The sequence below is a fragment of the Mobula birostris genome, chromosome X (assembly GCF_030028105.1).
Source record: "Mobula birostris isolate sMobBir1 chromosome X, sMobBir1.hap1, whole genome shotgun sequence".
In the NCBI taxonomy this organism is placed as follows: Eukaryota; Metazoa; Chordata; class Chondrichthyes; order Myliobatiformes; family Myliobatidae; genus Mobula; species Mobula birostris.
In genome coordinates, this window is record NC_092402.1 from 14,684,485 (window position 1) to 14,704,160 (window position 19,676).

The 19,676-nt window shown below is 45.8% G+C and overlaps 2 long non-coding RNA genes across 3 annotated transcripts; both read right to left on the minus strand.

Moving 5' to 3' along the window:
* Positions 1–6,085: 6,085 nt before the first annotated feature.
* Positions 6,086–13,113, minus strand: LOC140191430 (uncharacterized). The gene is made up of 3 exons (XR_011883826.1): positions 13,033–13,113; positions 7,098–7,139; positions 6,086–6,213 (listed from the first exon to the last, which is right to left on the minus strand). It is a non-coding gene; the product is annotated as an uncharacterized lncRNA (long non-coding RNA).
* A 144-nt stretch (positions 13,114–13,257) lies between these two features.
* Positions 13,258–19,346, minus strand: LOC140191428 (uncharacterized). 2 transcript variants are annotated; one of them, XR_011883823.1, is made up of 7 exons: positions 19,260–19,346; positions 18,399–18,518; positions 18,013–18,138; positions 16,883–17,024; positions 16,022–16,141; positions 15,630–15,761; positions 13,258–13,350 (listed from the first exon to the last, which is right to left on the minus strand). It is a non-coding gene; the product is annotated as an uncharacterized lncRNA (long non-coding RNA). The 2 variants fall into 2 exon arrangements; XR_011883824.1 differs by having other exon boundaries at positions 13,258–13,382.
* Positions 19,347–19,676: the final 330 nt, after the last annotated feature.

Sequence of the window (19,676 nt, forward strand, 5' to 3'; positions counted from 1 at the left end):
AAAAACCTCCCCGCAGTTCCACCATCCTAATTGGATGGCACACATTTCTCATCATCCTTTATGTTCAACAATAACCCAAAAAGGCTGAAAGCAGGACAGATTGCTCATACAGAACTTCCAAATGAAATACATACAGCCTAACAGTAAAGTTGTGAACCAGGGCATTACATGGTTCTGTATGACCAGATCGAAGTTGCCAGTGTGGCTGATAATGAAGTGACTGGGATGTCGAGGCGTTGGGATGAAAAGTCGTTTTTGATGGATGATAGATCATAGTCTCTGGGGGTTTGCTATTGCTTGCGTGTTGGGTGGTGTGGGGGCTCATGCTTTCTGCTGGGACACATGGGGGGAGAGGAAAGGGGAGGGTTGATGCTTTGCAACTGCTTGTGCATGGGAGGGTGAGGGGGCTTTGGGGTTTTAATGTTATCCTGTCATTCATTCTTTGGTGTTTTTTTCTCTGTTTTGTGGATGTCTGTGAAGAGTAAGGATTTCAGGTTGTAGATTGTTTACATTCTCTGACATTAAATTGAACAATGGAACCATTGAACCATTGAAATACAAGTGCGACTGCCTGCCGTTTGATACCTCACCCTAATCCCAATACAGTCTGTACATAATCAATGTGGAAGGTGGTTATTACTCAACCAACGAGTGTGAACCACTGTCCACCTTCCCAAATGTCCAATTCCAACGAAAACAAGGAAAGCTCCCGAAACATCTTTGTATCAACTGCAATCACTATAGATAACTGACCTCCCAACACCAGCCCGAACATAACTGAAGCCTTAAAGACCTTTTGGTAAGAACCTTCTGGTCTTTTGGTCAAACCAAAGTGCAGGTCTTCAAGATTCTCAAGAGGGAGGGTGAGCACCAGATATTGTTGTGCACATTGGCATATTGACATGGAGAGAAAGGGGGAAGATGTCCTGCACAGTAAGTACAGGGAGTTAGGGAAGGGGCAGAACAGCAGGACCTCCAAGGTAGGAATCTCTGTATTACTCCCAGTGCTAGTCAGGGCAGGAATAGGATGAAAGTACAGATGAATGAATGGCTGAGGAATTGGTGCAGAGAACAGGGGTTCAAAATTCTGGTAGACCCAGATCAAATTCTTATTTTTATTTTGTTTTATTTTATTTAGAGATACAGTGTGGAATAGGCCCTTCCAGCCCTTTGAGCCACACTGCCAACAACCCATGATTTAACCCGAGACTAATCACAGAGCAAGTTACAATGACCAACTAACCAGATACCCTTGGATCGTGGGTAGAAACTGGAGCACCTGGAGGAAATCCACGAATTCCACAGGGAGTGCGTCCAAACTCCTTACAGACGGTGCCGGAATGGAACTCTGATCTATTACAGCCCAAACTGTAATTGTGTCGCACTAACCACGATGCTACCGTGGCGTCACGTCTCTCAAATTTCTCCTCCACTCCAGGGAATCATGTCCAAACCTATTCAACCTTTCCATAATTCAGGTCCTCAAATCTTGGCAACATCCTTGTAAATTTTCTCTGCACTCTTTCAGTCTTATTGACATCTTTCCTGTTGTTAGGTGACCAGAACTGCACAAAATACTCCAAATTCAGCCTCACCAACAACTTCAACATAACTTTCCAAGTCCTGCACTCAGTGCTTTGATCAACCAAGGCCAGTGTGCCAAAAGCTTTCGTTATGACCCTCTCTATCTGTGATGCCACTTTCAAGGAATTATGGACCTATATTCCCAGTTCCTTCTTTTCTACCGCACCCCTCGGTACTCTTCCACTCCCTGTGTGAGTCCTACCCTGGTTTGTCCTTTCAAAGTGCAACACCTTACACTTGTCTGCATTACCCCCCATCTGATACTTTTTAGCCCATTTCCAGATGGTCCAGGTCCCACAGCCAACTTTGATAGCCTTGCTCACTGTCCACTACACCCCCAATCTTGGTGTCATCCACAAATATGCTGATTCAGTTTACCACATTATCATTCAGATTGTTGATACAGATGACAACAACCAACCCATCCTGCAGCACAACACCAGTCACAGGCCTCGAGTCAGAGAGGCAACCATCGACGACCACCCTTTGGCTTCTCCCAGAAAGCCAATGTCTAATGTCATTGATACATCATCCTGAGTGCCAAGCAACAGAACCTTCTTGACCAATCTCCCATGCAGAACCTTGTCAAAGCAATTGCTAAAGCCCACGTAAACAACATCCGCTGCCTTGCCTTCATCAACTTTCCTGGTAACAAAGCCATACAGATATCCCCAACCAATCCTTGTCTAAACCCAATACTTATATACCCAGTCCATTAGAATACCTTCCAATAATTTATTTTCTAAATAGGGAGAAAATTCAAAATCAGTAGTGCAAAGGAAAATTGAAAGTCCTCGTGCATCATTCCCCGAAGGTTAACTTGCAGGTTGAGTCAGTGGTAACGAAGGCAACTGCAATGTTAGCATTCATTTCAAGAGGACTAGAATACAACAGCAAAGATGAAAAGCTGAGGCTTTGCAAGACATTGGTCAGACCACCCGGGGAGTATTGTGAGCAGTTTTAGGCTCCTTATCTAAGAAAGGATGTGCTGGCATTACAGAAGTTTCACGAGAACGATCTCAGAAATGAAAGGGTTAACATATGAGGAGCGTTTGATGGCTCTGGGACAGTACTGTCCGCAGTTTAGAAGGAGAGGGGATCTCACTGAGACCTATGGAAAATAGAGCAGATGCGCAGAGGTTGTTTCCTGCAGTGAAGAAGTCTCAAACCAGAGGGCACAGACTCAGAGTAGAGGGACGTCCATTAGAATAGAGATGAGGAGGAATTTCTTTCGCCAGAGGTTGATGAACCTATGGAATACATTACCACAGACGGCAGTGCAGGCCAAGTCACTGAGAATATTTCAGGCAGAGGTTGATAAGTTCTTCATTAATCAGGGTGTCAAAGGTTAATGGGAAAAAGCAGGAGAATGGGGTTGGAAGGAATAATATATCAGACATGATGGAATGGTGGAGCAGACCCGATGGGTTGAATGGCCTATTTCTGCTCCTATTTCTTATGATCTTATGGTCTAACTTACACACTACCGATGTCAGGCTCACCAGCCTAAAATTTTCTGGGTAAAACTTGGTGCCTTTCTTAAGCAACAGAACACTTGACGTGCTCCAATCCTCTGATACCTCTCCCATTACTGAGGACATTTTAAATACAGTATCTCTGCTGGGGTCCCTGCAAATTATGCACGAGCCTCCCACAAACTCTGAGAGAACACCTTGTAAGGCCCTGGGGAGTTATCCACCCTCATTTGTTTCATGACAGCAAAGAACATAGAACATGAAGTGTACAGCACAGGAACAGGCCATTCACACCACAATGGTGCGTTGAATCAGCTGAAAGGCAAATCAAAAACACCCAAACACTAATCCCTCATACCTCCCTCATATCCATATCCCTTCATCTTCCGTACATCCATGTACACATCTAAACGTCTCTTAAAATCATCTCATGTATTTTTGCCTCACCCACCATACCAGGTAGCACGTTCCAGGTATCCATCACTCTGAGTTGAACATATTACCACTCACTACTGCCTACTGCCTCTCACCTTCAATGCATACCCTCTGGTATGAGACAACCAGAAATGTATGCAATATTCCAGATGAGGCCTTACCAGTTTTATAAAATTGCAACATAACCTCCTGACTTTGAACTCAATGCCTCAACTCATTAAAGCAAGCATTCCATAAGCGTTCTTACCATCAACCTGTGTAGCCACTTTCAAGGAGCGATGAACTTGGATCCCAAGATCTCTCTGCTCAGCAACACTGTTAAGGACCTTTCCCTGAACAGTGTACTGTCTCCTTGCATTTGCCCAACTGAGGTGCAACACCTCACATTTATCTGGATAAAATTCCATCTGCCATTTCTCAGCCCATATCTGCAACTGATCGATATTGTGCTGTGTTCTTTGCCAGTCTTCTATGCTATCCACAACTGCACCAATCTTGGTATCATCCATAAATTTACTAACCCACCCACCTACATTTTCATCCAGGTCATTTATATACATTACAAACATCAGAGTTCCCAACACAGACTTTGCAGAACTCCACGAATTACAGACCTCCAGTGTGAGTAAGTCCCTTCAACCACTGCCCTCTGTCCTCTTTGCGCAACCCAGTTCTGAGTCCAAGCAGTCAATTTGCCGCAGATCCCATGCATCTTAATCTTCCGGAGTAGCCTCCCATGAGGGGCTTTTTCAAACACCTGACTAAATCCCATGTAGACAACATCCACTGCCCTCCTCATGTGTTTCATTTGATCCTGACTTCCGAAGCTTTACATACATTTCCTTTTTCTTCTTGATTAAAAAAACATCTATAACCATATAACAATTACAGCACAGAAACAGGCCATCTCGACCCTTCGATTCCATGCCAAACTCTTACTCTCACCTAGTCCCACCGACCTTATCACTTCCTTGGACTTCCAGAACTCTCTTATCTTTCTATCTCGTCCTTCTTTCTAAGAGGAACACACCTTTTCTGTACTCTGTGCAATTGATCATCAAACACCTTCCACATGTCTAATGTGTGAAAACAGCCTTTCCTCTGTAATCTCTATCGGGTGCATGACCTCACTGCTGATTTGCCTCACTTTCACAGACTGTGTCCATCCCCTTGTGTATTCCACAGGGGCCATGTCACTGTGCTAGGACACCATCAGGTGGGAATGTTGTCCACAGGCGACATTTCATTGTGACTGGACACCACCAGGTGGGGGGGTTGTCCACAGGGGACATGTCATTGTGGCTGGACACTACCAGGTGGGGATGTTGTCCACAGCAGACATGCAATTGTGGTAGGACACCACTAGGTGAAGAATATTTGTTGTATTTGGAAATCTGGGTGAGAAGAGTTGGAAAATCTGACCTCTTGAGATCCAGGTGAGTAAGTCAATCAATTTGCTCACTGACTACAGGACTTAGGGTGTTACGTTGCAGATAAGGAGGATAATAAATCAGCCATGATAGAATGGTGGAGCAGACTCGATGGCTGAATATCCAAGTTCTCCTCCTTTGCTTTCTGGTCTTATGTCGCAGATGGCAACGAGACCATGTTGAGAGGATTGTGTGCATTCTGGTCTCCTTGCTACAGAAAGCATCTGATAAGCTGGAGAGGGGGCAAAACAGATTCACAAAATGTAACTGTGTCAGGGTGGAGGCTGGTTTATAACAAGAGGCTGGACAGACTGAGACCGTTTCCCCTGGAATTCGGGAAGCTGAGTGGTCACCTCATGGATGTTTATACAATTATGAGGCAGTTTAAATGGTTTGGCACTGACTAGATGGGTCGCAGGGCCAGTTGTTCTCTGTGTTTTTCTATGATTCTGTGACTCTATCTGCCTAGTCCCATCACCCTGCACTCTCATCCATGTACACATATAAATTTCTTTTTAATGTTGAAATCGACCCCACATCCACATCTTACACTGTCTCGGAATAACATAGGCCAACTATTATTGGCTGTTGGCGTTTCACAGGGCTTGGTATCGGGACCATTCCTTTTTACAGTATATGTCAACGATTTTGATGACAGAATTGATGGCTTTATTGTCAAGTTTACAGATGAAACAAATAGGTGGAGGGGCAGGTAGTGCTGACGAACCAGGGAGTCTGCAGAAGGACTTGGACAGATTGGGAGAACAGGCAAGGCAGTAGGAGATAGAATAAAGTGTAGGGAAGTGTATGATCAAGTACTTTGATAGAAGGAATAAAGGCATAGAATACTTTCTCAACGGGGAGAAAATTCAAAAATCAGAGGTGGAAAGAGATGTGGGAGTCCTTGCACAGGATTCCTGAAATCCCTTGTGCAGGGATTCTACCACTGATCATTTCTTTTCCTCCCTACCCCTCTCCCACTTTCCATAGGGATCACTCCCTCCGTTATTCCCTTGTCCATTTGTCCCTCCCCACTAACCTCCCTCCAGGCACTTAACCTGGCAAGCAGCTCAAGTTCTACAGCTACCTATACGCCTCCTCCCTCACCTCCATTCAGGGTCCTGAACACTCCTTCCAAATGAGGCAACACTTCACCTGCAAATCTGCTGGGGTTGTCTGTTGTGTTCAGTGTTCCAAAATGCAGCCTCCTCTGCACTGTTGAGCCCCCTCGTAAAGTGGGGGACCCCTTCATCGAGCACCTGCACATCATCCATCACAAGCGGGACTTCCTGGTGGTCAAACATTTCAATTCAGATTCCCATTCTGCCATGTCAATTCATGGCCTCCTTTCGTGCCCAAGATGAGGCCACCCTCAAGGAGTGGAGCAACACCTTATATTCTGTCTGGTTACCCTCCAACCTGATGGCATGAACATCGATTTCTCCTTCCGGTGACCAAAACCACACCCCCCACTCCCATTCCTCTATTCCCCACTCTGACCTTTCATTTCTCCTCACCAGCCCATTACTTCCCCCTGGGTCCCCTCCTCCTTCCCTTTCTCCTATTGTCCACTCTCCTCTCCTATCAGATTCTTTCTTCTCCAATCCTTGACCTTTCCCTCCCACCTGGCTTCAGCCATCACCTCACCTTCCAACTGCCATCTTTCCCCTCCCACTACCTTTTTATTCAGGCATCTTACCCCCTTCCCTCTCAGTCCTGAAACGTCAACATGGATGAGGTCTCCTCCAAGAGGACCACAACCTTGTCCTGGTATGGAGGCATGTGTGCCTCAATGACTCAGAGAGCTCTGTTGTCAGGGGCCAGGGTTTATGCTTTGGCGCCTGGTAGGGTCACCCATGCCGTGTAGGTCAAAGAGCATAGACCAGACTAAGAGTGGTCCACAGGTCCTCCAGGTTCAGGGGTTCAGCTCAGGGCAAACAACTCTGGTTAAACAAAGTTGTTATGGAAACAGCAATGAAGAATCCTTCTACATTTGGTTGTGATCGTATTCCTGAGTCTCCACCCAGGACTTGCAGGACTGACAGGAGTGAAAACTGAGGATCTACTGACATGATGAAGGAAGCCATGAACACCACCAGAAATGGAGGACCTTCGTTGCTGCCCTAAAGGTCACAGTGCAACAGGCAGTAAAGAAAATGAGATGCTCCCTGACCTGCTGAGTTCCTCTAGCGGTTTGTGTGCGTTGCTTCGGAATCTGTAAAGGTTAATTTGCAGATTGAGTTGATTGTAAGGAAGGCAAATACAATAAATGCATTCATTGCAGGAGGATGAGAATATAAGAACAAAGACATGACACTGAAGCTTTATAAGGTATTGGTCAGCCAACATCTGGCGTATTGTGAGCAATTTTGGGCCCCTTATCGAAGATGTGCTGGCATTGGATAGGTTCCAGAGAAGCTACACGAGAATGATTCCAGGAATGGAAGGGTTAACATATCGGAAGCATTTGATGGCTCTGGGCCTGTACTCACTGGAGTTTAGAAGAAAGAAAAGAGAGATTGATGATGGTAGGGCAGTGCATATTGTCTACATGGATTTTAGTCAACTCTTCAAATGTGAAGAGGTTAGGTTGCAACTTTATAGGCCACATCTGAAGTATTGCACACAGTTCTGGTCACCCCACTCTAAGAAGGATGTTGAGTCTTTGGAGAGGATATAGAAGAGGTTCACCAGAATGCTGGCTGGTTCAGAGACCATGTTGTGAAGGTGAAATGGGGTAGGGTTCATGGGGAATGTGAGGAGAAAGCTTTTTTGTCTCAGAGTGGTGGATGACTGGAATGCGCTGCCTGGTATAATGGTAGGGGCAAATGCATTAGAGACTTTTCAGAGATGTTTGGATAGGCACATGGGTGTAAGTAAGATGGAGGGATATGGGTATTGTGTTGGCAGGAGAAATTATTGTTTGGGTGTTTTTGATTTGCTTTTTAGCTGGTTCAGAATAACATTGTGGGCCAAGTGTCCTTTTGCTGTGTTGTATTTGCTGTGTTTAATGTTATAATAAGGGTGATCTCATTGAAACCTGTTGAATATCGAATGGGCAGAGCAGATGTAGAGAGGATGTTTCCTACACTTGGTGAATCTAGGACCAGAGGACACAGCCTCAGAAGAGAGAGACATCCATTCAGAAACAAAGAAAACCTACAGCACAATACAGGCCCTTCTGCCCACAAAGTTGTGCCGAACATATCCCTACCTTAGAAATTACAAGGCTTACCCACAGCCCTCTATTTTTCTAAGCTCCATGAACCTATCCAAAAGTCTCTTAAAAGACCCTATCGTATCCGCCTCCACCATCGTTGCCGGCAGCCCATTCCACGCACTCACCACTCTCTGAGTGAAAAAACTTACCTCTGACATCTCCTCTGTATCTCCTCCCCAGCACCTTAAACCTTGTCCTCTTGTGGCAACCATTTCAGCCCTGGGAAAAAGCCTCTGACTATCCACACAATCAATGCCTCTCATCATCTTCTACACCTCTATCAGGTCACCCCTCATCCTCCGTCACTCCAAGGAGAAAAGGCAGCGTTCACTCAACCTGTTTTCATAAGGCATGCACCCCAATCCAGGCAACATCCTTGTAAATCTCCCCAGCACCCTTTCTATGGCTTCCACATGCTTCCTGTAGTGAAGCGACCAGAAATGAGCACAGCACTCCAAGTGGGGCCTGACCAGGGTCCAATACAGCTGCAACATTACCTCTCAGCTCCTAATTCAGTTTCATGATTAATGAAGGCCAATACACTGTATGCCTTCTTAACCACAGAGTCAACCTGCGCAGCTGCTTTGAGCATCCTATGGACTTGGACCCCAAGATCACTCTGATCCTCCACACTGCCAAGTGTCTTACTATTCATACAATATTCTGCCATCATATTTGACTTAGTGTGGGCATGTGGCCAAGAGGTTAAGGCATTGGACTAGCGACCTGAAGGTCATGAGTTCGAGCCGCAGACGAGGCAACTTGTTGTGTTCTTCAGCAAGGCACTTAATCACACATTGCTCTGTGACAACACTAGTGCCAAGCTGTATGGGGCCAAATGCCCTTCCCTTGGACAACATTGGTGTCGTGGAGAGGGGAGACTTGCAGCATGGGCAACTTCTGGTCTTCCATACAACCTTGCCCAGCCCTGCGCCTTGGAGAGTGAGGACTTTCCAGGCGCAGATCCATGGTCTCGCAAGACTAACGGATGCCATAACATTTGACTTACCAAAATGAACCACCTCACACTTATCTGGGTTGAACTCCATCTGCCACTTTTCAACCCAGTTTTGCATTCTACCGATGTCCTGCTGGAATCTCTGACAGCTCTCCACACTATCCACAACACCACCAACCTTTGTATCCTTCACTCACCCATCCCTCCGTTTCCTCATCCAGGTCATCTATAAAAATCACAAAGAAAAGGGATCCCAGGACAGATCCCTGAGGCACACCACTGGTCACCAACCTCCATGCAGAATATAACCCGTCTACAACCACTCTTTGCCTTCTGTGGGCAAGCCAATTCTGGATCCACAAAACAAGGTCCCCTTCGATCCCATGCCTCCTTACTTTCTCAATAAGCCTTGCATGGGGTAGCTTATCAAATGCCTTGCTGAAATCCATATACACTACATCTACTACTCTACCTTCATCAAAATATTTGGTCACATACTCAGAAAATTCAATCAGGCTCGGAAAGCAAAACCTGCCTTTGACAAAGCCATGCTGACTATTCCGAATCATATTATGCCTCTCCAAATGTTCATAAATTTTGCCTCTCAGGATCTTTTCCATCAACTTACCAACCACTGAAGTAAGAGTCACTGGCATTTAATTTCTTGGGCTATCTCTACTCCCTTTCTTGAATAGGGGAACAACATCTGCAACCCTCCAATCCTCCAGAATCTCCCCCGTCCCCATTGATAATAGAAAGATCATTGCGAGAGGCTCAGCAATCTCCTCCCTCGCCTTCCACAGTAGCCTGGGGTACATCTCATCCGATCCCAGAGACTTATCCAACTTGATGCTTTCCAAAAGCTCCAGCACATCCTCTTTCTTAATGTCTACATGCTCAAGCTTTTCAATCAGCTGTAAGTCAACCCCACAATCGCCAAGATCCTTTTCCGTAATGAATACTGAAGCAAAGTATTCATAAAGTACCTCAGCTATCTCCTCTGTTTCCATATACACTTTTCCACTATCACACTTGATTAGTCTTATCCTCTTGCTCTTCACAGCCTTGTAGAATGCCTTGGGGTTATCTTTAATCCTGCTCGCCAAGGCCTTCTCGTGGCCCCTACTGCCTCTCTGAATTTCATGGCTTTTGCTTCCCCTTTATGCAAAGACACCACATTTAGTTCCTTAATTTGAAGTAATTGCTTGGCTGGAAGGTCTGGCACCTTGTTTCCTTCAACCCCAACAAGGGCAGGGACCCATATGAAATGTACGTGCAACCCTGCAGCTTCAACAGATGTTGTCCAATCTCAATGTAACACCCTGATAGAGGTTTCACTATTAATGTAATGGTGTTTCTGTAGGAGCGGTGTTTGGATTATGGTTGGAGATAACAGGTGCTTTGGAATGAGAGCCATCCAACCTGGGGAGCGGGTTTTTTTCTCGTGTGCCTGACAGTGTGATCTGGGGTCTTGGTTTGGAGGGACATGAAGAAAGAAGACACTGGAGAGAACCGATTGTAGGATTCGACCTGGTGGGGGACTATCATTTGATGGAGCAAGGTGCAGAGGTCTACTGAGTATCGGTGAATATAACTTTGGGAAGAGCTGAGCTCCAACTTATGCACATTTGACTGTTTAATTATAATGGGCCCTTTTTGTTCTTTTCTTTACAAACCCTTTAGTTCAGTTAACATTCATAAATATAATTCATATAATCGCATGCAGCAGGCTGTTATTTCTTGGCACTGAGATATACCAGGGGAGCAAAATACACGGTCTCCACACAAACCGAGGTTTGAGGTGGGAGCACCGTCCAAATCTCATGGATTTGGCAGGACCAGAGTGTGTATTCCCTGGACTAGCACAACCCAAGGAAACCAGGGGTTTTCATCAAGAAGAACATCTGACCTACAATTTGAAGTACGTTTTTTAATAGATGTCAAAACAGATCAAATCAGAGCATGGATGTACATAATCAGGATGTACTTCTCCGACCCATTCCAAGATTAAAATGATAGCAACCATCTCAGCCATGAATACAGACACTTTGTATGATAATCTTAATAATCACCTGAACCTTTGGAACATAATCAGAGACACCTGATCGACCTGTCACTGGGTCTTTTGAATTAACTGTGTAGATGTGGAAGAATCCACAATGTCTGCCTTGCATGTATTGCTGAATTGCCTGTACCACGGATGTACAATCAATTGTCATCTTGATCTTTTCTTGAAGGCTAAAGTCAACCACCGGCAAAGGGGAAAACCATGGAGTAGTGACAGAAAGGGGTACACTGGGACCATATTTCACATCAAAGAACCCAAGATTTTCTGCCCATTCATTTTCCATCCACCCAAAACTGAATACCTTGCGTATCAAATTTGCTGACGATACCACCCTAATAGGTATCATATCAGACTGTGATGAGACAGCCTATAGGGAGGAGGTACAGCATTTGACAGAATGGTGTTGTCATAATAACCTGGACTTGAACATCACAAAAACCAAGGAGCTGATAGTAGATTTCAAGAGATTAAAGCGCGTCGAGCACTCTGCTCTGCACATATACGGGAAAGAGGTGGAGAGAGTACAGAGTTTAAAGTTCCTCGGCGACCACATCTCAGCTGACCTCACCTGGACCACCCATATCTCTTATCAGGTGGGGAAGGCCCAACAGAGCCTCTACTTCCTAAGGAAGCTAAAGCACGCTCTCCTCCCTCATCACTTGCTGATCAACTTCTATCGGACAACTATAGAGAGCCTCCTGACGTATTGCTGTGCAGTGTGGTTTGCCAGCTGCACAGAACAGAACAGGAAGGACTTGCAGCGGGTGGTGAGGGTAGCAGAGCGGGTTATTGGCACAACATTACCCTCCCTCAGAGACATTTATACTGGCAGACTTCAAAAGAAGGCTACTTGTATTTCAAAGGATCCCACTCATCCTGGACATCACCTGTTTTCCCCTCTACCTTCTGGGAAGAGATACAGAGCATTAAAGACGAAAACAAAGAGACGCCTTAACAGCTTCTACCAACAAGCAGTGAAATGTCTAACACCCCCTTCCCTTCTCCTGCCCCCCTCTAAGACGGCGGCAGCTAAATGCATCACACTTCCAGGAATGGCAGGTGTGCAATAGCCCTACCACCGCCCCCCCCCCGCCCCCCCATCCATATATTATTAATTTTGGACTGCACTCCTGAGGTTTTAGAGTTTATTTTATGTATATATTGTTTGTCATGCTGCAAAACGTTGAGCTGCTAAACTGTGTTTCATTGCTCCACAACAATGACAATAAAGATATTAGTCTTCTTCTATACAGTAGTCACAACACGACTGATGTTGGCAATATTTTAGGACCAGCTTTATGTCCTCTTACATTAACCCAATAAACCATCGCTAACTGTAACCTGTGTAGATGTAAAGGTACTTAATCCATTTCCACTAGTAATGCTGAAATTGGGGATGATTTAATAGCACCACAACATAATCTCAATGATTGAATTTGAACTTCATCTAACGGGCTTTAAGACCGCTGGTGAGGCTGACCCAGAAGCAATACATCCATAATCAAAGACAGATTTGATTAAAGAAAAATACATTTAAGTGACCTCCCACTCGCACCCTCATCAGACCCAAATCATCAACTTGAGCACATTAAGGACATTATTTACGTATCTGCAGATTTTTATTGACATGGACCTTCCAAGTTAGCCTTGTGTCCATCCACATACCAAGAAACTTTATCACTGACTCAATACAAGATTTAACATATAAATTGAAATCAATTGTGGGGGCAATGTTCTTTTCAGAAAAAAAAAAGCAACGCAAGTCTTTGCAATGGAAAATCTGAGCCCACACTGATGGCCCCATATCACTTCTTCATTAATAGCTGCTTGCATTTCCCTAACTATATAATTTATATTCCTACCTCTCTCCCACACTGCACCATCATCACCATTTCACGCTGCTCTTTCCGAAGGACCTGCTCGTTTGTTTAAATCTCGCGCTCACTCTCGCGATATCTCAATCCCGCCGAAAGGCTCCTCTCGTGCCCGATGACCTCCACAGAAACGGCTGCTCGGCTGCCCCGGGTTCCCGTCTCCGTCCGTCGGCACCTTCTCGGCCCGCCGCGCCCGACAGCTCAATGCCCCACCCCGGGCATGAGGCAGGGGCCTGATTCTGCTATTCGACACACATTTTCTTTCATTGTAGAGCCACGCCCGCTCGATCTCGGGCCGCTCCTTCTCTGTGTGAAGGGGAAGTGGGGGGCAGCGTCATCTGGGAGATAGTGGGGAGAGAGGACCAGGGAATGATCACTCCTGAGGGGAGGTGGGGAGAAAGGGGAGGGTGGGGCAGGTCAGAAGGAGTGAGGTGGGCTGAGGCTGGAGGGGGTAGGGAGAGGGTATGAGGGACATGGGGGTGGGGAGGAGGGAGCAAGGGTCACGGTGAGGATGGGGCTGTTTGAGGGTGGGGGAATTGGGGATAGGGAGGGAGGGTGCATGGGGGAGGTGGATTGGTGGTGAGGGGCTCGTTGAGGATGGGAAAGTGTGGATGGATGGTGGTGCAGACATGTCACAAGCCCACCAGTCCCTGAGACATTATTGTTTAATACAGAAGATCTCATTCCCTTCTCCCTTTCCTCTCTCCTTCCTCTAAAAACACATACAGAGTCACTCGGAATCAGAGGACACTTTGAAGGAGTCTAGAACTAAGCTGTGCCCGTGGACCTGGTCCAGTGGAGCCAAACAACACCCTCTTCCTTCTGAAGAACCAATCCCTCTTGACCTGGACCCATGGGGCCCTCTGGACATTGTGGCCTTGGGCTGGCGCTCCCTCAGCAGCTACCACTTCTTTGGTAAGTAGAAGTTGGCCCAGCACTCAAGATCAGTGCAGGACATCCAGACCAACTGGCTGTTTGGGACTGGGGTGGAAGAAGAAACCTGTCCTGTCAGCTGTTGATTCAGGCTCTGCACCTGACACTCAGAACCTTTCGGGGGTAGTGGAGGGAAATGGGTGAGTGACCGAGATCTTTAATTACATCCCTGCTGGAGCATTCTTCTCCATCAGGCCTGCGTTTTGTCCTCCCCCTTGCCCCATCATATCTGGTGTTCTCTTCCACTGGAGGGAGGTGCCGAGGATGAACGATGTCCTGGGCCCGGATGGGGATGAGCAGGCATCTGCAGCGGCCATTTACCAGACGACAGGAAGGTGGTGTCGGCACCGCAGACGTGATTTCCAACTCTGAAAATCCACGTGATTCATTCCCCTGCTGCTTCACCTCTGGAATGGTAGACCATCTGTCACAATTGTAGCAGGACAGGGAACCTTGTGGAAAGTAATTGCAAAGCAGACCTCTCCAGTGGCCAGTTGCCATGACCGTGCATGGCTGGTGTAGGCCTGACAGCTGACTGCAGAGGTTGCATAATGGTGGTTCTCCTACGGGATGTGGGAGCGTGGCCATTGACCATCGTGGTCAGGGCTAGGATGAAGTGGGACTGCATCAGCGCCAATGTTGTCCTTACCAACTGTACCTGACTGCACTAAGGTTCAAGGTACATTTATTGTCAAAGAATGTATGCAGTATACAACTCAGATTCATCATTAACACCACTATTCTCCTACATCAGGACGTGGACACACCCATGGACAAAATAACTGGCCAATGACAGCCCAGAGGTTGCAGTGAGCATAGTCACAGGATGATGCCATGCCAGAGACACTCTCGAGTTGAGGCAAGGAGAGATAGAGAATGGCAGTGCTACATAGGCACGTGGTGGCTCATATACTGGGAATGGGAGAGGGGTTAGAATCTCCAAAGAAAAAGAAATTTTCCAGAATTCCCACATTGGTAGGAGGCTGTGGTTTATTTCTAACCCATGGGATTATGGAGATGGGAACTCCTTCTGTGGGTCTGACCTTGTGATAGGGAGACAGAAAAGTGCATGGTCTTTCCAGATTTAACCCACATTCTACAATTCACTGCCGAATCCTCACTACATGTGACTGACATTCCAGGTTGATGAGTTTTTCCATTTTTGCTGAATGCCTATAGAGGTTCATAGATTTCTGCCCAGTAATGCCCAAAGGGAATTACATGTACAATTGGAGCAGAATCTGGTGTTGTGGATTCTCTCGATGACAGGCGAGGGGTGACAGAAAATGGCAAGGTACTATCAGCAAGTCGTGAATCATACTGTGGAGAGTGGAAGGAGGTCAGAATGTTTAAAAATAACTTTTTCAATTTCCCACACATTCACTGTGCTCCCAGTGTTCCTAACCTGGGCACGGGAGGAGGGAACTGTGCACAGTGCTCATGGTGTGAGTCATGCAGAGATGACTGCACAGAGCTCCTGCAGTGCTGACCAGGGATTATGGAGGCAGGAACTGTGTGTGGTGCTCCAAGTGTGGGTCTGACCCAGAGGATATGGAAATGGGAATCACAGACAGTTCTCTCAGTGAGAGTCTGCAGCTGTTCTTTGCAGATTTAAGCCATGATTATCAGTCCCACTGCCAAACCTTCAGTACCTGTAACTAATGTTCCAGGGGCATCCAGCAGGGAGCACAGGCTTGTCTTGGTTCCTATTACATATGTGATTCCATGCCCAACTGCACGTTCAGTGTTGATGGGCTGCCACCCCTGCAACAGGACTGGGAACCCTGTGGAAAGAAATTTCAAAGCTAGGCAATTTTGCTCGGTGCACGACTGTGCGCCTTTCTGGATTTAATCCATGATTGGCAGTCCTGCTGTACAAGACTCAATCAAAATTTTCAAATCAGGAGACAAAGGCTTGTCTGGGTTCCCACTGTATGAGATTCCTTGTCTTGCTGCTCGTCCATCAGAATTGTAGATGGACTGTCACAGCTGCAACAGGACTAGGAACACAGTGGAAAGAGATTGTGAATTTCCTGAAACGTACCTTTGTGGTGAACAGTTCACCCGCTGCGGTCTGATCCAAGGAAATGAGGTCCAGAACCGTGCATGATATACTCAGGAGCAGAGATTCGTCATCAATTGGAGAACTGGCCTTGTCCCAAGTCTATCAACAGAAGTTAAAACAAACAATGGAAATAAATAAAGGCAGCATCAAGAGCAGTAAAGACAGTTTGGTTTTAATAAGTTGCTGCCCATTGGTTGTAGGAGGGCGCAGCAAAATTTCCTGCCCCAGGATGTGTCGAATCTTGGGATAATTAAATGCTAATTTCTCCTTTGGGGAATATTGTACAGGAACAGGACCTTTGGCCCACTATATTGTGTTGAACAACTTAAACAAGTAACTGAATGCCGAACTGAATCTCCATTCTCTGCAGATTCATGTGCACAGCTAAGAGTCTCTGAACCACCTATCACCATCCCTGTCTGGATTATAGGTTCACACCACTTCACATGTTGGAAACATAAAAAAATAACATAGAAACATACAGCACAACACAGGCCCTTCGGCCCACAAAGCTGTGCCAAATATCTCCCTATCTTAGAAATACCTTGGCTTGACACAAAGCCCTCTATTACACATGCCCTGCACATTTTCTGTAAATTTACACTTTTCACATCAAACGCATGATATCCAGTATTATACAATTCAAGCACAGGGGAAAATATTCCAGCAGTCTATTCTATCTCTGCCTATCATAATCTTACAAGTTTCTCTTGGGTCTTCCCTCAGCCTTTTTCTCTCCAGAACGTTTCTTTGTGGATAGTCCCCTCTTACTCAGACACTGGGTGAGAATTTTCCTCCCCGCTCTTACTTCCCACGCGGTTTAGTCGATGGAGAACTCACTGACAAACAACATGTCCAATAACACAGAAGTTGCCTCAAGGTGTTGAATGCAGAGACAGTACAAGCGTTCTCTTCCCGTCTCAAATTTCTCCTTTTCACGTCATCTTCAGTGGGACAGGAACAGAGGATCTTCACTCTGTGTCTAACCCAGAAAGTGCATGATGGTTTTAATCACATGAACCAAATACACATGAAAAACACCGCAAACAATGGAAATATATAAAGGCAGTATCAAGAGCAGTAAAGACAGTTTGGTTTTAATAAGTTGCTGCCCATTGGTTGTAGGAGGGCGCAGCAAAATTTCTCGCCCCAGGATGTGTTGAATCTTGGGATAATTAAATGCTAATTTCTCCTTTGGGGAATATTTTACAGGAACAGGACCTTTGGCCCACTATATTGTGTTGAACAAATTAAACAAGTAACCGAATGCCTAACTGAATCTCCATTCTCTGCAGATTCATGTGCACAGCTAAGAGCCCCTTAACCACCTATTACCATCACTGACTGGATTACAGGCACACACCACTTCACGTGTTGGAACCATTTTATGTGGATGTTGTGCAAGTAGAAGGTGGTTAAAAGTTCATCACAACATCATGGGCTGAGTAGCCTGTTCCTGCACTGCACTGTGGTCCATAATTTGTTATATTTACCTGGGAATGCTGCATTGCTGATGCTGTGTGCCTGGGATGCTGATGCAAGTAATAAACCGATTCAACAAGTTGTTTCGCATGCCACATCTCTTCCTCTGCAGTCACTCTGTAAGGCTGAAGGTTCTGGGTCTGAGAGGTGGGGGTGGATGGGCAGGGAGGTGGGAATGATTGTTTGCTGGTATTCCAGACAGTGGAAGGAGATCAGAATGTTTAAGAACAAGTTTTCCAATTTCCCACACATGCACTGTGCTTCCAGTGTTTCTGACCCAGGCACAGGGAGGAAGGCACTGTGCACAGTGCTCCTGGAGTACTGACTGGGGATTATGGAGGATGGAACTGTGTGTGGTGCTCCAAGTGTGGGTCTAACCCAGATGGTATGGAAATTGGAATCGCAGACAGTTCTGACAGTGTGAGTCTAAAACAGCTCTTTCCCAATTTAAGCCACGTTTGACATTCCCACTGCCAAACCCTCAGTACCTGTAACTAATGTTCCAGGGGCATCCAGCAGGGTACAAAGGCTTGTCTTGGTTCCTATCATGAATCCTCGGCCGACTGCACGTTCCGTTCTGAAAGGCTGCAACCCCTGCAACAGGACTGGGAACCCTGTGGAAAGAAATTTCAAAGCTTGGCAATTGTTGCTCGGTGCACGACTGTGCGCCTTTCTGGATTTAATTCATGATTGGCAGTCCTGCTGTACAAGATTCAATCAAAATTTTCAAACAGGAGAGAAAAGCTTGTCTGGGTTCCCACTGTATGAGATTCCTTGTCTTGCTGCTCGTCCATCAGAATTGTAGATGGACTGTCACAGCTGCAACAGGACTAGGAACACAGTGGAAAGAGATTGTGAATTTCCTGAAACGTACCTTTGTGGTGAACAGTTCACCCGCTGCGGTCTGATCCAAGGAAATGAGGTCCAGAACCGTGCATGATATACTCAGGAGCAGAGATTCGTCATCAATTGGAGAACTGGCCTTGTCCCAAGTCTATCAACAGAAGTTAAAACAAACAATGGAAATAAATAAAGGCAGCATCAAGAGCAGTAAAGACAGTTTGGTTTTAATAAGTTGCTGCCCATTGGTTGTAGGAGGGCGCAGCAAAATTTCCTGCCCCAGGATGTGTCGAATCTTGGGATAATTAAATGCTAATTTCTCCTTTGGGGAATATTGTACAGGAACAGGACCTTTGGCCCACTATATTGTGTTGAACAACTTAAACAAGTAACTGAATGCCGAACTGAATCTCCATTCTCTGCAGATTCATGTGCACAGCTAAGAGTCTCTGAACCACCTATCACCATCCCTGTCTGGATTATAGGTTCACACCACTTCACATGTTGGAAACATAAAAAAATAACATAGAAACATACAGCACAACACAGGCCCTTCGGCCCACAAAGCTGTGCCAAATATCTCCCTATCTTAGAAATACCTTGGCTTGACACAAAGCCCTCTATTACACATGCCCTGCACATTTTCTGTAAATTTACACCTTTCACATCAAACGCATGATATCCAGTATTATACAATTCAAGCACAGGGGAAAATATTCCAGCAGTCTATTCTATCTCTGCCTATCATAATCTTACAAGTTTCTCTTGGGTCTTCCCTCAGCCTTTTTCTCTCCAGAACGTTTCTTTGTGGATAGTCCCCTCTTACTCAGACACTGGGTGAGAATTTTCCTCCCCGCTCTTACTTCCCACGCGGTTTAGTCGATGGAGAACTCACTGACAAACAACATGTCCAATAACACAGAAGTTGCCTCAAGGTGTTGAATGCAGAGACAGTACAAGCCTTCTCTTCCCGTCTCAAATTTCGCCTTTTCACGTCATCTTCAGTGGGACAGGAACAGAGGATCTTCACTCTGTGTCTAACCCAGAAAGTGCATGATGGTTTTAATCACATGAACCAAATACACATGAAAAACACCGCAAACAATGGAAATATATAAAGGCAGTATCAAGAGCAGTAAAGACAGTTTGGTTTTAATAAGTTGCTGCCCATTGGTTGTAGGAGGGCGCAGCAAAATTTCTCGCCCCAGGATGTGTTGAATCTTGGGATAATTAAATGCTAATTTCTCCTTTGGGGAATATTGTACAGGAACAGGACCTTTGGCCCACTATATTGTGTTGAACAAATTAAACA